We start from the raw sequence: 16940 nt of genomic DNA, 5'->3' as shown, positions 1-16940 counted from the left end.
ATATGTTACACGCTGGAGGCTCAGTGTTCATTTGCTAGGGTTTGCTATATTCACAGTCTCTCACCCTCTCTTCACCAGATCTAAACAAGACTGTGTTGGCCTCTTGTCTCTCCCTCCCCCCTCACAGCTGGTGAAGGAGGCGTCTGTATCCCGTCGTACTGGGAAGGGGAGGAGGTGCAGCGTTCACTCTATCGCCTTCGGCGAGGGAGGCAATCCATTGCCGGCTGCGCTATTCTCTTTCACCCAGCGCCTGTGCGGGAGGGCCACTGACCCCTTCTTCCTCGCTGCCGTACGTAGTGTGGGCAGATCCGGCCTCCCGTCGCACGCCTTGCCACATCCCGATGACCCTAAGGTATAAGTTTCTTTGAAACCGTCGTTGCTCTAGCTGCATGTGGATCTTTTTCGATATGTAGTTGAATCTAGGTCTTGGTTCAAAGAGGAAAGAAGGGTGCGGTGGGCAGGAGCAAGAATCTAGGATGTGGTTCAATGAGGAAAGGAGGGGCGGAAAGTAGTATAGACTGGCTATCCAGCCACTTTGTAGGTCGAAAAGGGAAAAAGGGGGTAACCCAGTACACACATCTGTAAGGAACCGATCTGTTTGTTGAAAAGGGAAAGAAATTGGGGGGTCGGGTAGTTTGTGCAGGACTAGATTTGCTGCCCTCACATAGGAAGAAGGTTCAAAGAGAACAAATATGGGACCAGCGCATATATGCTGCTTGGCTACATACTCTGCATCACCCATTTATACGTGTGGACGCACATGGTGCTGGCATGTCCCATACAGCTATTTTGTTGTTGTTAATCTAAGAATGCCGCTGGAAAATTGAAGCAATGCCACTGTTAAAAGTAAATTACATTTTTAATGAATGTTGTTTCAAGAGAATGTCTCTGTTAATATGAATCAATGCAGCCGTTTTAGAAATGCTACTGTCCTACTTTGTTTTCCATCCAAGATAAGTTAGATGCTTCTTTCTGTCACCGTTTGTTTCATCCTCCTTTATCGGCAAGTAATTGTTTCCTTTTTTGCCTCTGTTAAAACAGGGGTATCGATTCAACTTGTTGCTATTGCGACATTTTGCTTCGCTACTCGAAACTCTTATGTTTTAAGAGTGTTTTGTGCAGTTCAACTTGAATGTCACACCAGTGACTTTGCTTAATTTTGGTGGAACTGCACAAAAGGAGATTGAGATTTGTTTCCAGTCTTCATGGCGAGTTGTTTCAAACTTGGTCTCAACCACATGATGTGCAGTGTGCTTTGAGATGTTGTGCTACTTGTTTTGGTACTATTTTAAATAAATGTTGAATTGAAGCTATTGTATTGCTGTCTTTTCCCATTAAGTAGTGAACAAAAATGGGACCAACCCAGACATGATGCTTGTTGCTTTGTTATAACAAATTCAGCATCACCCCCTTTATAAGCCAGTAATTGATGCCACTCTCAGAATTAACTACTGAATCTTATTTCAAAACTGCAACACTTGTTAGGGATTGGCGGGATTACCATTTTTGTGGCCGCATGTTTCATCCTCCTTTATTAGCCAGTAATTGATTCCTTTTTTGCCTCTGTTTAAACAGGGATATCTATTCAACTTGTTGCTATTGCGACATTTTGCTTTGCTACGCGAAACACTTTGCTTGATTTCAGTGCAACTGCACTAAACGAGATTGGATTTCCTATTCGTGTTGGCAGATTCATATATTATCTTGTCCGTCTCATGAAAGCTCAGTACAGGCCTTCATCCACATGATTGTGTAGTGTGCTTTGAGATGTTGTGCTACTTGTATTGGTACTGTTTTAAATAAATGTTGAATTGAAGCTATTGTATTGCTGTCTTTTCCCATTAAGTAGTGAACAAAAATGGGACCAACCCAGACGTGATGCTTGTTGCTTTGTTACAGCAAACTCTGCATCACCCCCTTTATAAGTAGATGGAAGCACATACTGTTGTTGCGCCCACTCTCCCCTGGAACTATTTATGCTTTTCGTTAATCTAATGCCGCTGGTAAAATTAAGCAATGCCACTCTCAGAATTAATTAACTATTGATTCTTAGTTCAAAATTGCAACACTTGTTAGGAATGGTACTATCCTGCTTTGTAGTTCTTTCTACATGTTTAACCAAGGTATTGTTAAGATAATGTCTCTGTTAAAATGAATCAGTTGGATTGTTTTAGGAATGGTACTTTTCTGCTTTGTTGTTCTTTATACATGTTGAAACAAGGCATTGTTAAGATAATGTCTCAGTCAATATGAATGAATCACACTGATGGAGAATTGCTACTCTCCTGCTTTGTTTCCCATTAAGATAAAGTAGATTAGTAGATGATTTTCTTCTGGGAGTACAAGTCTTCAACCATTATTTCTCAGTAATTGTTTCCCTTATACCTATTGTTGCTTACAGGGATATCAAAATTGAAGCTAGGTTTTATTCCGACTTCGATTTTAGTTGAACTGCACAAAAGGAGCCAATGTGTAAGGCAAACTGCTGCATTACTGGGTCCAGTTGGTCGTTCCACTTTGCAGAAAGAAGCAGTCACTATTTGCGCTACATTACAGAAGGAATGACCAAGAAGCTTTATAGAGTATTATTAGACACCGGTGACATGACTAGTCTGCAGAGACCATTGGCAATTTAACAACACATGGAGTGCCCTGGGCAAAAAGTGCCCAAACAAGTACAAGAAGCTACGACATGACTCCATGATCATAGGCATTGCATATTTTGAATGGGAAAAGCTTGTCAAAGTTTAATCATTGATGTTAGCAAGAAGACGTTAGTTTAATATATTGGAATTGGAAAACCTTGTCAAAATTTGCACATTGATGTTAGCAAGAAGACATGCATTTGATATTTTTGAGTGGGACGCCCTTGCTGTGAGCAGCGTCGAGTGTTTTTTCCTATTCCTGTGTTCAGTTTAGAAGTAAATAGTTACTCTGCTGAGATATTCCTGTGTTAAGAGTTTGTTCTGAATATTGTCTATGTAATGCCAGGCCTTGTGTTTGATTGCAAAGTTGAGCTTGGAATGTTGTGGCATGCGGCATCACGAGCTGTTCACTGTGCCTCCTGAGAATAATGCTTCGTATTGTTTTGCATGTCGATCTAATGCTAGTGATTTGCTTGTTAAGAAGATCATCCTCTTCTGTTGTTTCCGTGCTTAAGAAGTTCATCGTCTGATGTTTCATTCATAGCCTATACTACAAGTCGGGTAGGTTAGACGTGAAACCATATGATCTTCCGACCAACTCATGATATTAGGCCGTGATTGGATCATCGTTTTCCAACCAAAACTGCTTGTAAAACTGACGCTTGTAAATTAAAGCAGATGGTCTCAGGCGAAGGCGCTTGGTTGGTTGATTTCGACTAGTAAAATATCAGAAATACTTCACACACGATAAAAACGTTGAACGACACTCGGACGATTGCTAATCCAGCCGTTAGCTGCTGTTTCAGCCTTGCCCATGGATGGCATGATACGCACGTCATGCATATATCGTCTGGTAATGTCGTCCATATTGCAGTGCTCATAAAATATACACTGGTGTCTCAAATTACACGCGTAACCCGCCGGTTTTACTTACAGACCTCGGTTTCATTACGCATGTATTTTACGCGTTGTTTCCGATGACGAGTAAATTACACTTGTATGTTAATACAAGTTTGAAATAAACCAGAGCTCCCAAGCGCGGCCTTACCATTTCATGTCGTCTCAGTTTCTCGAAGGTGCTCATAGGTGTCCGATGATCCTGGCTTCCTGAATGAGCAGTGGGCGTTGTATCAGACCAACCGTAGGGCCCGCGAGGCCCTCTCCGTTGTCCTTTGAGTTGTTGCGCTCGCCGTGGCGCCGAGCATTGTTAACATCGTCAACGAACATGAGGATTCAGGAGATGACTTTATTTTGACTGGATGACACTAGGGCCATAGCCGTACGTACGCAAGTGCCTCCTTATTATGTACAACTATATTTTTTTGCTTTCTCCTGGTTTCTTGACATCACGGTCACACACCATTGCCAACCTATGTAGTCAATATAAACGAGAGAATTGCACAAGGTGCGGCTGACAACTGGGACCAAGCAGCTCGAGCAGTATTTGTGTTTTTGAGGCGTGAGCACTGCAGAGTTTTTCTTGGCGATGATTTCGTTGTTGTTCATAGGAGAGCAGGGTATTAACTGGGCGGGCTGTGGCCCGTCTAGCGCAGGCCAGATATCCAGCCCAGATACTAATTTTTTTCAAGATGAAAATGGCTAGCCCAGCTATACGTCTTTTTGAGGAATACCCAGGCAAGGTCAACTTGTTATTCTTCGCCCCGCTGGGCTGCAAATCTTTCCTAGGAGGGATGCATTAGGCTTAACAGGAAAATGGGCTTTAAAAAATAATAAATGGGATGTAATTATAAAAACTGGGCAGTAACTATAAAAAAATGCACCAAACATGAAATTAGTTTATAAAATATTATTTATGGATTTTGAAAATCTTAAATTTTCATTGTTGCGCGCGCAATGTTTCGTTGGATTTTTACGTAATACAAATTTATATTTAATCTGACTAGAAGTTTCGGGATAAAAATATTTCGGATCCCATCAAAATGTGGGAAATTTTATTGAATTCTGTCTTCAACGGTTGGTTGAAATTATTAATCATTGTCCTAGCTAGAAAATGGCTTGTACTTTTAACAAACTATAAATGGGCTGTTGTAAATTCCATTAGAATTCAAAAATGGGTTGTACATTCTTACAAAACGCAAATGGGCAAAAAGTTCTCTGCCACACACTTGTGGGCCTACTAAGTGACGCGTCCCCTAAAAAAATAAGTTGACGTGTATGCAAGGCTTTGTCAACTTATTATAGTCAACACACGGTTCTAGCAGTAGTGGCCGTTGGATGTCTATCCAACGGATGTCGTGCTTCTTCTTCAATCTCGGATATTCTTAGCTTCGGCCACCCAAAAAATGATTCCTCCCCTGACATCTGGGGCGCACTGTTTCGGAGGCTGACCTGTGGGCCTACTAAGTTGGAGCGTACCAAGGGCTTTGTCAACTTAGTCAATATAAACGATTCTAGCTTTAGTGACCGTACGAAGTCCATCCAACGGCCGTAGTGCTTCTTCAACCTCTGGTCTTCTTGGTCCAGCCGCCCAAAGCAGCGTCGGTCGTGCCGCCAGCTCCTGCCTCCTGTGGCCAGCCGTGCTGCCGTGGAGGCCTCACCGCCCCCATACTACTCCCACCGCTGGCCAGGCCATCCCACCACTCACCCACACCCCCTGTTATTCTGCGGCGACGGCAGCCTCACACCGCAGCCGAACCAGTGAACCCTCGTACTCCTCTCCGCGCGAGCTTCCACTATTGCGTCTTCCCTGGCTCCGCGTCGTCCCCTTCCTAGGCCTCGCCATCGTCCATCGCCCTAGTGCTCTCGGCGCGGTGTGGTCAACGTGGTCAACGATCGACTTCCATCGGAAGAGTACTGTACGTGGAGAGGCTGACAGCTGGGTCCACGGCGGCCGCAAGGAAGTGCCTCCTTATTACGCACAAAATAATTATTCCTCCACCTGACAGCGGGGACCCACCGGACGGGCCACCTTATTTCGCGAAAAAAACGTTTCCCCCCTGACTGCTGGGACCCACCGGACAGGCCATCGTATTTCGTGAAAAAAACATTCCCCCCACTGTCAGCTCGGACCCACTGGAAGTGCCTCCTTATTACGCGCAAAAAATGAATACTCCCCCTGCTAGCTAGGACCCACCTTGGTGGGAGGCTAACTAGTGGGCCTACTAAGTTGACGGGGACGGAGGGCTTTGTCAACTTAGTCAATATGAACGATTCTAGCTCCAGTGACCGTACGATGTCCATCCAACGGCCGTAGTGCTTCTTCAACCTCTGGTCTTCTTGCTCCAGCCGCCCAAAGCAGCGCCGGTCGTGCCGCCTGCTCCTGCCTCCCGTGGTCGGCTGTGCTGCCACGGAGGCCTCACTGCCCCCTACTATTCCCACCGCTGGCCAGGCCCTGCGGCGACGGCAGCCTCACACCGCAGCCGAATGAGTGAACCCTCATACTCCTCTCCGCGTGGGCATCCACTGCCGCATCTTCACCGGCTCTGCGTCGTCCCCTTCCTAGGCCTCGCCGTCATCCACCACCCTGGTGCTCTCGGCGCGGCATGGTCAACGTGGTCAAGGAACAACTTCCATCGGACGTAGACTGTACGTGGAGAGGCTGACAGCTGGGTCCACGGCGGCAGCAAGGAAGTGCCTCCTTATTACGCGGAAAATAATGATTCCTCCACCTAACAGCACGGACCCACCGGACGGGCCACCGTATTTCGTGAAAAAAATGTTTCCCTCCTAACTGCTGGGACCCACCAGCTACACCTTCGCATGCAAGGAAGTGCGTCTAGGAAAAAAACGGTTCGCCCCCTGACTGCTGGGACCCACCAGCTACATCTTCGCATGCAAGGAAGTGCGTCCGGGCAAAAAAACCAAAATGATTCGCCCCCCTGACTGCTGGGACCCACCAGCTACATCTTCGCAGGCAAGGAAGTGCCTGACAGCCGGGACCCACCTGGTCGAAGCGTACATAGTGTTGTCATTCTGGTCGCGAACGTGTACGTACATATATACTGGTCGATGTAGAGGCGCGCATGTGTCGTAGTAGAGGCGCATACGTGTCGTAGTAGAGGCACGCACGTAGCATGTACATGTGCGTACGGCGGCCAGGGTGCAAGAAAGAAAATACGGCCATGTACGTACATATGGGCAGGGTCTCGAACGCCTACTCGCACATACGTACGGCGAGGGCTCGTGTACATGGCTGGGTTGGAACGGAGAAACATCGTCGTCGTTGTGTTCATGGGGAGGCAACGGAATGCGTCGTGTTCATGGGGAGGCAACGGAATGTGTCATGTTCATGGGGAGGGGTGTGGCGTACCGCAAAACGGAGGAAATGGACCTCCTACGGTCGAAACGGGGGTCCTGTTGATCGGGAGGAGTGTGCCGTACCGCAAAACGGAGGAAACGGACCTCCTACGGTCGAAACGGGGGTCCTGTTGATCGGGAGGGGTGTGGAGTACCGCAAAACGGAGGAAACGGACCTCCTACGGTCGAAATGGGGGTCCTGTTGATCGGGAGGGGTGTGGCGTACCACAAAACGGACGAAAACGGACCTCCTACGGTCGAAACAGGGGTCCTGTTGATCGGGAGGGGTGTGGCGTACCGAAAAACGGACGAAACGGACCTCCTACGGTCGAAACGGGGGTCGTTTTTATTGGGAGGGGTGTGGCGTACCGCAAAACGGGACTCCACGGGATACTGTTCATCTCCACCGTCGACCTCCTCCAGCCTCCACGGGCTACCGTCGACCTCCTCCGGCCTCCACGGGCTCTTGTTCATCCAGCCTCCACCGCGCGCTACTCCACCGGCTACTATTCAACCACCCCTCCACCGTCTACTGTTCATCCAGCCCTCCACACCACGGGGTCCTGTTCAACCACCCCTCCACCGTCTACTGTTCATCCAGCCCTCCACACCATGTGGTCCTGTTCATCCAGAGGCAACGCCATCGCTCACTGTTCATCCAAACCCCCTCCCCCCCTCGATCGGCTTCAGTTAGCAGCAGTAGCGAAGGAATCGCTCGATCGGGTTCAGTTAGCAGCAGTAGCGAAGGAATCGCTCGATCGGGTTCAGTTAACCGCCATCGATCGATCGCTCGGGTTCAGTAACGCATAGCCTGCAGTGCAATTGCTCGGGTTCAGTTAGAGCCCAACGCCTCGCTCGGGTTCAGTTAGAGCCAACGCCTCGCACACATGCGCGTACGTGTACGAGAGAAACGCGCATCGCTCGGCCCCCGACCTCCCACCGTAACTGGGAACTCCCCAAAATTCTCCTCGCCCTCGCTTCTACCACGGTTTTTTCCGTCATGGACGGCCCAAAGAATGTCATGCAGTTGCGTCTCCGGCCCGCCCAGGACAAAAAGCCCATTTTCTGTCATGAGTTTTTGTCATAGAAGTAGAAGCCCACCACATCTATGATGATACCGGGTTTTGTCACAATTATCGTCATAGAAGTGTCATATGTATGATAGAAAAAAATCCGTTTGGCCCAAAATGTCACGGATGTGTCTTTTTTTTTGTAGTGCAAACACACACTTCTCCGGGTTAAGCCTCAAGTTCACCCGGCGCAAACTCTCAAAGGTCTCCTCAAGTCTTGAATCAACGTCCTCGCCTCGCGAGATTTGACCACTATGTCATCAACGTAGGCCTCTGTGTTCCTGCCGAGCTGCCGCCCCAAGGTGATGTGCATCAGCCGCTGAAAGGTTGCGCCCGCGTTGCGAAGGCCAAAAGGCATGAAGGTGTAGCAGTACACCCCACATGGTGTCAAGAAGGCCATCTTCTCCACATCATCCACCACCATCTTGATATGATGGTATCCAGAGAACGCATCCAGGAAACACAACAAATCGCACTCGGCGGTGGAGTTGACAATTTGATCGATGCGTGGAAGGGGGAACGGATCTTGGGGGCAGGCTTTGTTGAGGTTGGTGAAGTCGACGCACATCCATTCCTTCCCACCTTTCTTCGGTACTACAACGGGGTTCGCCGGCCATTCGGGGTATCGAACTTCTCGAATGGTACCTGCCGCCTCCAGCTTGCGTGTCTCTTGGACGATGAAGGCCTGCTTCTCAGTGGACTGTCGTCTTGCTCGCTGCTTCACGGGGCGTACGTTGGGGCACACCCTTAGATGATGTTGGATTACCTCTCTCACCCCTACCAGTTGATTGGGCTCCAACGTGAATATCTCCTTGTTCGCATGCAAAAACCTCACCAAAGCTTCTTCTTGTCCCAGGTCAAGGCCGGTTCCTATGGTGAAGGTGGCTCCTGAAGACCCATCCTCGTTGACCGGCACCTGCTTGGTCTTTGCCTTGTCTTGGGTGAACAACTACTTTTTCTTGGTGGGCGCGGTCTCCTTGGCCTCGGGCGCACCGGCGTCGGCTGGTTGCGCTGCTGCCGCGGTCTTGAAGGCGAGCCTGAGCACCGTCACGGCCTCCTTAGTGTCCCCCTTGATGGTGAGGACGCCCTTGCTCTCTAGCATCTTCATGAGGTTGTGATACGTCTCCAACGTATCTATAATTTTTGATTGCTCCATGCTATATTATCTACTGTTTTGGGAAATATTGGGCTTTATTATCCACTTTTATATTACTTTTGGGACTAACCTATTAACCGAAGGCCCAGCCCAGATTTGTTGTTTTATGCCTATTTCAGTGTTTTGAAGAAAAGGAATATCAGACGGAGTGGAAACGGAACGAAATCAACTGGAGAAGTTATTTTTGGAAGGAAACACACCTGATGGGCTTGGACCCCACGTCAGAAGATGCGGGAGCTGCCCATGAGGGTGGGGGGGGCGCCCACCCCCCTAGGGCGCGCCCCCCTGCCTCGTGGGGCCCCCGTGGCTCCCCTGACGTGCTTCTTCTGCCTATATAACTCCATATACCCCAAAACTTCCAGAACGCAAGATAGATCGAGAGTTCCGCCACCAGAAGCCTCCGTAGCCACAAAAAGTCAATCGGGACCCTATTCCGGCACCCTGTCGGAGGGGGGAACCCTCACCGGTGGCCATCTTCATCATCCCGGCGCTCTTCATGACGAGGAGGGAGTAGTTCTCCCTCGGGGCTGAGGGTATGTACCAGTAGCTATGTGTTGATCTCTCTCTCTCGTGTTCTTGAGATGATACGATCTTCATGTATCGCGAGCTTTGCTATTATATTTGGATCCTATGATGTTTCTTCCCCCCCTCTTCTCACTTGTAATGAATCGAGTTTCCCCATTGAAGTAATCTTATCGGATTGAGTCTGTAAAGACTTGAGAACACTTGACGTATGTCTTGCCGTGGATATCTGTGGTGACAATGGGATACCACGTGCCACTTGATGTATGTTAAGGTGACCAACTTGCGGGTTTCATGACATTGGGAACCTATGCATAGGGGTTGGCACACGTTTTCGTCGTGATTCTTCGGTAGAACTTTGGGGCACTCTTTGAGTTCCTTTGTGTTGGTTGAATAGATGAATCTGAGATTGTGTGATGCATATCGTATAATCATGCCCACGGATACTTGAGGTGACATTGGAGTATCTAGGTGACATTAGGGTTTTGGTTGATTTGTGTCTTAAGGTGTTATTCTAGTACGAACTCTAGGGCTGTTTGTGACACTTATAGGAATAGCCCGATGGATTGATTGGAAACAATAACTGAAGGAAATAGGCCCAAGAGGCAATAATAAAGTTATTATTTATTTCCTTATAATCATGATAAATGTTTATTATTCATGCTAGAATTGTATTAACCGGAAACATAATACATGTGTGAATACATAGACAAACAAAGTGTCACTAGTATGCCTCTACTTGACTAGCTCGTTAATCAAAGATGGTTATGTTTCCTAACCATGAACAATGAGTTGTTATTTGATTAACGAGGTCACATCATTAATTGAATGATCTGATTGACATGACCCATTCCATTAGCTTAGCACATGATCGTTTAGTATGTTGCTATTGCTTTTCTTCATGACTTATACATGTTCCTATGACTATGAGATTATGCAACTCCCGTTTGCCGGAGGAACACTTTGGGTGCTACCAAACGTCACAACGTAACTGGGTGATTATAAAGGAGCATTACAAGTGTCTCCAAAGGTAGATGTTGGGTTGGCGTATTTCGAGATTAGGATTTGTCACTCCGATTGTCGGAGAGGTATCTTTGGGCCCTCTCGGTAATACACATCACATAAGCCTTGCAAGCATTACAACTAATATGTTAGTTGTGAGATGATGTATTACGGAACGAGTAAAGAGACTTGCCGGTAACGAGATTGAACTAGGTATTGGATACCGACGATCGAATCTCGGGCAAGTAACATACCGATGACAAAGGGAACAACGTATGTTGTTATGCGGTCTGACCGATAAAGATCTTCATAGAATATGTAGGAGTCAATATGGGCATCCAGGTCCCGCTATTGGTTATTGACCGGAGACATGTCTCGGTCATGTCTACATTGTTCACGAACCCGTAGGGTCCGCACGCTTAAGGTTACGATGACAGTTATATTATGAGTTTATGCATTTTGATGTACCAAAGGTTGTTCGGAGTCCCGGATGTGATCACGGACATGACGAGGAGTCTCGAAATGGTCGATACATAAAGATTGATATATTGGAAGCCTATGTTTGGACATCGGAAGTGTTCCGGGTGAAATCGGGATTTTACCGGGTTACCGGGAGGTTGCCGGAACCCCCCGGGAGCCATATGGGCCTTCATGGGCCTTAGTGGAAAGGAGAAAGGGGCAGCCCAAGGTGGCTGCGCCACTTCCCCCTCCCCTAGTCCTATTAGGACTAGGAGAAGGTTGCCGGCCCCCCTCTCCCTCTTTCCCCCTTTGGGGAATCCTAATTGGAATAGGATTGGAGGGGAGTCCTACTCCCGGAAGGAGTAGGACTCCTCCTGCGCCTCCCTCCTTGGCCGTCCAGCCTCCCCCCCTCTACTCCTTTATATACGGAGGCAGGGGACACCTCTAGACACACAAGTTGATCCACGTGATCTATTCCTTAGCCGTGTGCGGTGCCCCCTGCCACTATATACCTCGATAATACTGTAGCGGAGTTTAGGCGAAGCCCTGCTGCTATAGTACATCAAGATCATCACCACGCCGTCGTGCTGACGGAACTCTTCCCCGACACTTTGCTGGATCGGAGTCCGGGGATCGCCATCGAGCTGAACGTGTGCTCGAACTCGGAGGTGCCGTAGTTTCGGTGCTTGATCGGTTGGATCGTGAAGACGTACGACTACTTCCTCTACGTCGTGTCATCGCTTCCGCAGTCGGTCTGCGTTGGGTACGTAGACAACACTCTCCCCCTCGTTGCTATGCATCACATGATCTTGCGTGTGTATAGGAAAATTTTTGAAATTACTACGAAACCCAACAGTGGCATCCGAGCCTAGGTTATTTGTGTTGATGTTATATGCACGAGTAGAACACAAGTGAGTTGTGGGCGATATAAGTCATACTGCCTACCAGCATGTCATACTTTGGTTCGGCGGTATTGTTGGACGAGACGACCCGGACCAACCTTACGCGTACGCTTACGTGAGACCGGTTCCCTCGACGTGCTTTGCACAGAGATGGCTTGCGGGCGACTGTCTCTCCAATTTTAGTTGAACCGAGTATGGCTACGCCCGGTCCTTGCGAAGGTTAAAACGGAGTCTATTTGACAAACTATCGTTGTGGTTTTGATGCGTAGGTGAGATTGGTTCTTACTTAAGCCCGTAGCATCCACGTAAAACTTGCAACAACAAAGTAGAGGACGTCTAACTTGTTTTTGCAGGGCATGTTGTGATGTGATATGGTCAAGGCATGATGCTGAATTTTATTGTATGAGATGATCATGTTTTGTAACCAAGTTATCGGCAACTGGCAGGAGCCATATGGTTGTCGCTTTATTGTATGCAATGCAATCGCGATGTAATGCTTTACTTTATTACTAAACGGTAGTGATAGTCGTGGAAGCATAAGATTGGCGAGACGACAACGATGCTACGATGGAGATCAAGGTGTCGCGCCGGTGACGTTGGTGATCATGACGGTGCTTCGGAGATGGAGATAACAAGCACAAGATGATGATGGCCATATCATATCACTTATATTGATTGCATGTGATGTTTATCTTTTTATGCATCTTATCTTGCTTTGATTGACGGTAGCATTATAAGATGATCTCTCACTAAATTATCAAGAAGTGTTCTCCCTGAGTATGCACCGTTGTGAAAGTTCTTCGTGCTGAGACACCACGTGATGATCGGGTGTGATAGGCTCTACGTTCAAATACAACGGGTGCAAAACAGTTGCACACGCGGAATACTCAGGTTATACTTGACGAGCCAAGCATATACAGATATGGCCTCGGAGCACGGAGACCGAAAGGTCGAGCGTGAATCATATAGTAGATATGATCAACATAATGATGTTCACCGATGAAACTACTCCATCTCACGTGATGATCGGACATGGTTTAGTTGATTTGGATCACGTGATCACTTAGAGGATTAGAGGGATGTCTATCTAAGTGGGAGTTCTTCAGTAATATGATTAATTGAACTTAAATTTATCATGAACTTAGTACCTGATAGTATCTTGCTTGTTTATGTTGATTGTAGATAGATGGCTCGTGCTGTTGTTCCGTTGAATTTTAATGCGTTCCTTGAGAAAGCAAAGTTGAAAGATGATGGTAGCAATTACACGGACTGGGTCCGTAACTTGAGGATTATCCTCATTGCTACACAGAAGAATTACGTCCTGGAAGCACCGCTGGGTGCCAGGCCTGCTGCTGGAGCAACACCAGATGTTATGAACGTCTGGCAGAGCAAAGCTGATGACTACTCGATAGTTCTGTGTGCCATGCTTTACGGCTTAGAATCGGGACTTCAACGACGTTTTGAACGTCATGGAGCATATGAGATGTTCCAGGAGTTGAAGTTGATATTTCAAGAAAATGCCCGGATTGAGAGATATGAAGTCTCCAATAAGTTCTATAGCTGCAAGATGGAGGAGAACAGTTCTGTCAGTGAGCATATACTCAAAATGTCTGGGTATAATAATCACTTGATTCAATTGGGAGTTAATCTTCCAGATGATTGCGTCATTGACAGAATTCTCCAATCACTGCCACCAAGCTACAAGAGCTTCGTGATGAACTATAATATGCAAGGGATGAACAAGACTATTCCCGAGCTCTTCGCAATGCTGAAAGCTGCGGAGGTAGAAATCAAAAAGGAGCATCAAGTGTTGATGGTTAACAAAACCACTAGTTTCAAGAAAAAGGGCAAAGGGAAGAAGAAGGGGAACTTCAAGAAGAACGGCAAGCAAGTTGCTGCTCAAGAGAATAAACCCAAGTCTGGACCTAAGCCTGAAACTGAGTGCTTCTACTGCAAGCAGACTGGTCACTGGAAGCGGAACTGCCCCAAGTATTTGGTGGATAAGAAGGATGGCAAGGTGAACAAAGGTATATGTGATATAGATGTTATTGAAGTGTACCTTACTAATGATCGCAGTAGCACCTGGGTATTTGATACTGGTTCTGTTGCTAATATTTGCAACTCGAAACAGGGGCTACGGATTAAGCGAAGATTGGCTAAGGACGAGGTGACGATGCGCGTGGGAAACGGTTCCAAAGTCGATGTGATCGCGGTCGGCACGCTACCTCTACATCTACCTTCGGGATTAACATTAGACCTAAATAATTGTTATTTGGTGCCAGCGTTGAGCATGAACATTATATCTGGATCTTGTTTAATGCGAGACGGTTATTCATTTAAATCAGAGAATAATGGTTGTTCTATTTATATGAGTAATATCTTTTATGGTCATGCACCCTTGAAGAGTGGTCTATTTTTATTGAATCTCGATAGTAGTAATACACATATTCATAATGTTGAAGCCAAAAGATGCAGAGTTGATAATGAAAGTGCAACTTATTTGTGGCACTGTCGTTTAGGTCATATCGGTGTAAAGCGCATGAAGAAACTCCATACTGATGGACTTTTGGAACCACTTGATTATGAATCACTTGGTACTTGTGAACCGTGCCTCATGGGCAAGATGACTAAAACACCGTTCTCCGGTACTATGGAGAGAGCAACAGATTTGTTGGAAATCATACATACCGATGTATGTGGTCCGATGAATATTGAGGCTCGTGGCGGATATCGTTATTTTCTCACCTTCACAGATGATTTAAGCAGATATGGATATATCTACTTAATGAAACATAAGTCTGAAACATTTGAAAAGTTCAAAGAATTTCAGAGTGAAGTTGAAAATCATCGTAACAAGAAAATAAAGTTTCTACGATCTGATTGTGGAGGAGAATATTTGAGTTATGAGTTTGGTGTACATTTGAAAAACTGTGGAATAGTTTCGCAACTCACGCCACCCGGAACACCACAGCGTAATGGTGTGTCCGAACGTCGTAATCGTACTTTACTAGATATGGTGCGATCTATGATGTCTCTTACTGATTTACCGCTATCATTTTGGGGATACGCTCTAGAGACGGCCGCATTCACGTTAAACAGGGCACCATCAAAATCCGTTGAGACGACGCCTTATGAACTATGGTTTGGCAAGAAACCGAAGTTGTCGTTTCTGAAAGTTTGGGGCTGCGATGCTTATGTGAAAAAGCTTCAACCTGATAAGCTCGAACCCAAATCGGAGAAATGTGTCTTCATAGGATATCCAAAGGAAACTATTGGATACACCTTCTATCACAGATCCGAAGGCAAGACTTCTGTTGCTAAATTTGGAAACTTTCTTGAGAAGGAGGTTCTCTCGAAAGAAGTGAGTGGGAGAAAAGTAGAACTTGACGAGGTAACTGTACCTGCTCCCTTGTTGGAAAGTAGTACATCACAGAAAACTGTTTCTGTGACACCTACACCAATAAGTGAGGAAGCTAATGATAATGATCATGAAACTTCAGAACAAGATACTACTGAACCTCGTAGATCAACCAAAGTAAGATCCGCACCAGAGTGGTACGGTAATCCAGTTCTGGAAGTCATGCTACTAGATCATGATGAACCTACGAACTATGAAGAAGCGATGGTGAGCCCAGATTCCACAAAGTGGCTTGAAGCCATGAAATCTGAGATGGGATCCATGTATGAGAACAAAGTATGGACTTTGGTTGACTTGCCAGATGATCGGCAAGCAATTGAGAATAAATGGATCTTTAAGAAGAAGACTGACGCTGATGGTAATGTTACTGTCTACAAAGCTCGACTTGTCGCAAAAGGTTTTCGACAAGTTCAAGGGATTGACTGCGATGAGACCTTCTCACCCATAGCGATGCTTAAGTCCGTCCGAATAATGTTAGCGATTGCCGCATTTTATGATTATGAAATTTGGCAGATGGATGTCAAAACTACATTCCTGAATGGATTTCTAGAAGAAGAGTTGTATATGATGCAACCGGAAGGTTTTGTCGATCCAAAGGGAGCTAACAAAGTGTGCAAGCTCCAGCGATCCATTTATGGACTGGTGCAAGCCTCTCGGAGTTGGAATAAACGCTTTGATAGTGTGATCAAAGCATTTGGTTTTATACAGACTTTCGGAGAAGCCTGTATTTACAAGAAAGTGAGTGGGAGCTCTGTAGCATTTCTAATATTATATGTGGATGACATATTGCTGATTGAAAATGATATAGAATTTCTGGATAGCATAAAAGGATACTTGAATAAAAGTTTTTCAATGAAAGACCTCGGTGAAGCTGCTTACATATTAGGCATTAAGATCTATAGAGATAGATCAAGACGCTTAATTGGACTTTCACAAAGCACATACCTTGACAAGATTTTGAAGAAATTCAAAATGGATCAAGCAAAGAAAGGATTCTTGCCTGTGTTACAAGGTGTGAAGTTGAGTAAGACTCAATGCCCGACCACTACAGAAGATAGAGAGAATATGAAAGATGTTCCCTATGCATCAGCCATAGGCTCTATCATGTATGCAATGCTATGTACCAGACCTGATGTGTGCCTTGCTATAAGTTTAGCAGGGAGGTACCAAAGTAATCCAGGAGTGGATCACTGGACAGCGGTCAAGAACATCCTGAAATACCTGAAAAGGACTAAGGATATGTTTCTCGTATATGGAGGTGACAAAGAGCTCACCGTAAAAGGTTACGTTGATGCAAGCTTTGACACTGATCCGGACGATTCTAAATCGCAAACCGGATACGTGTTTACATTAAACGGTGGAGCTGTCAGTTGGAGCAGTTCTAAACAAAGCGTCGTAGCGGGATCTACATGTGAAGCAGAGTACATAGCTGCTTCGGAAGCAGCGAACGAAGGAGTCTGGATGAAGGAGTTCATATCCGATCTAGGTGTCATACCTAGTGCATCGGGT

Source organism: Triticum urartu, chromosome 6A (genome assembly GCF_056163025.1).
Source record: "Triticum urartu cultivar PI428250 chromosome 6A, HENAU_Tu73, whole genome shotgun sequence".
Taxonomy (NCBI): Eukaryota; Viridiplantae; Streptophyta; class Magnoliopsida; order Poales; family Poaceae; genus Triticum; species Triticum urartu.
Note: the sequence above shows the minus strand (reverse complement) of the source record.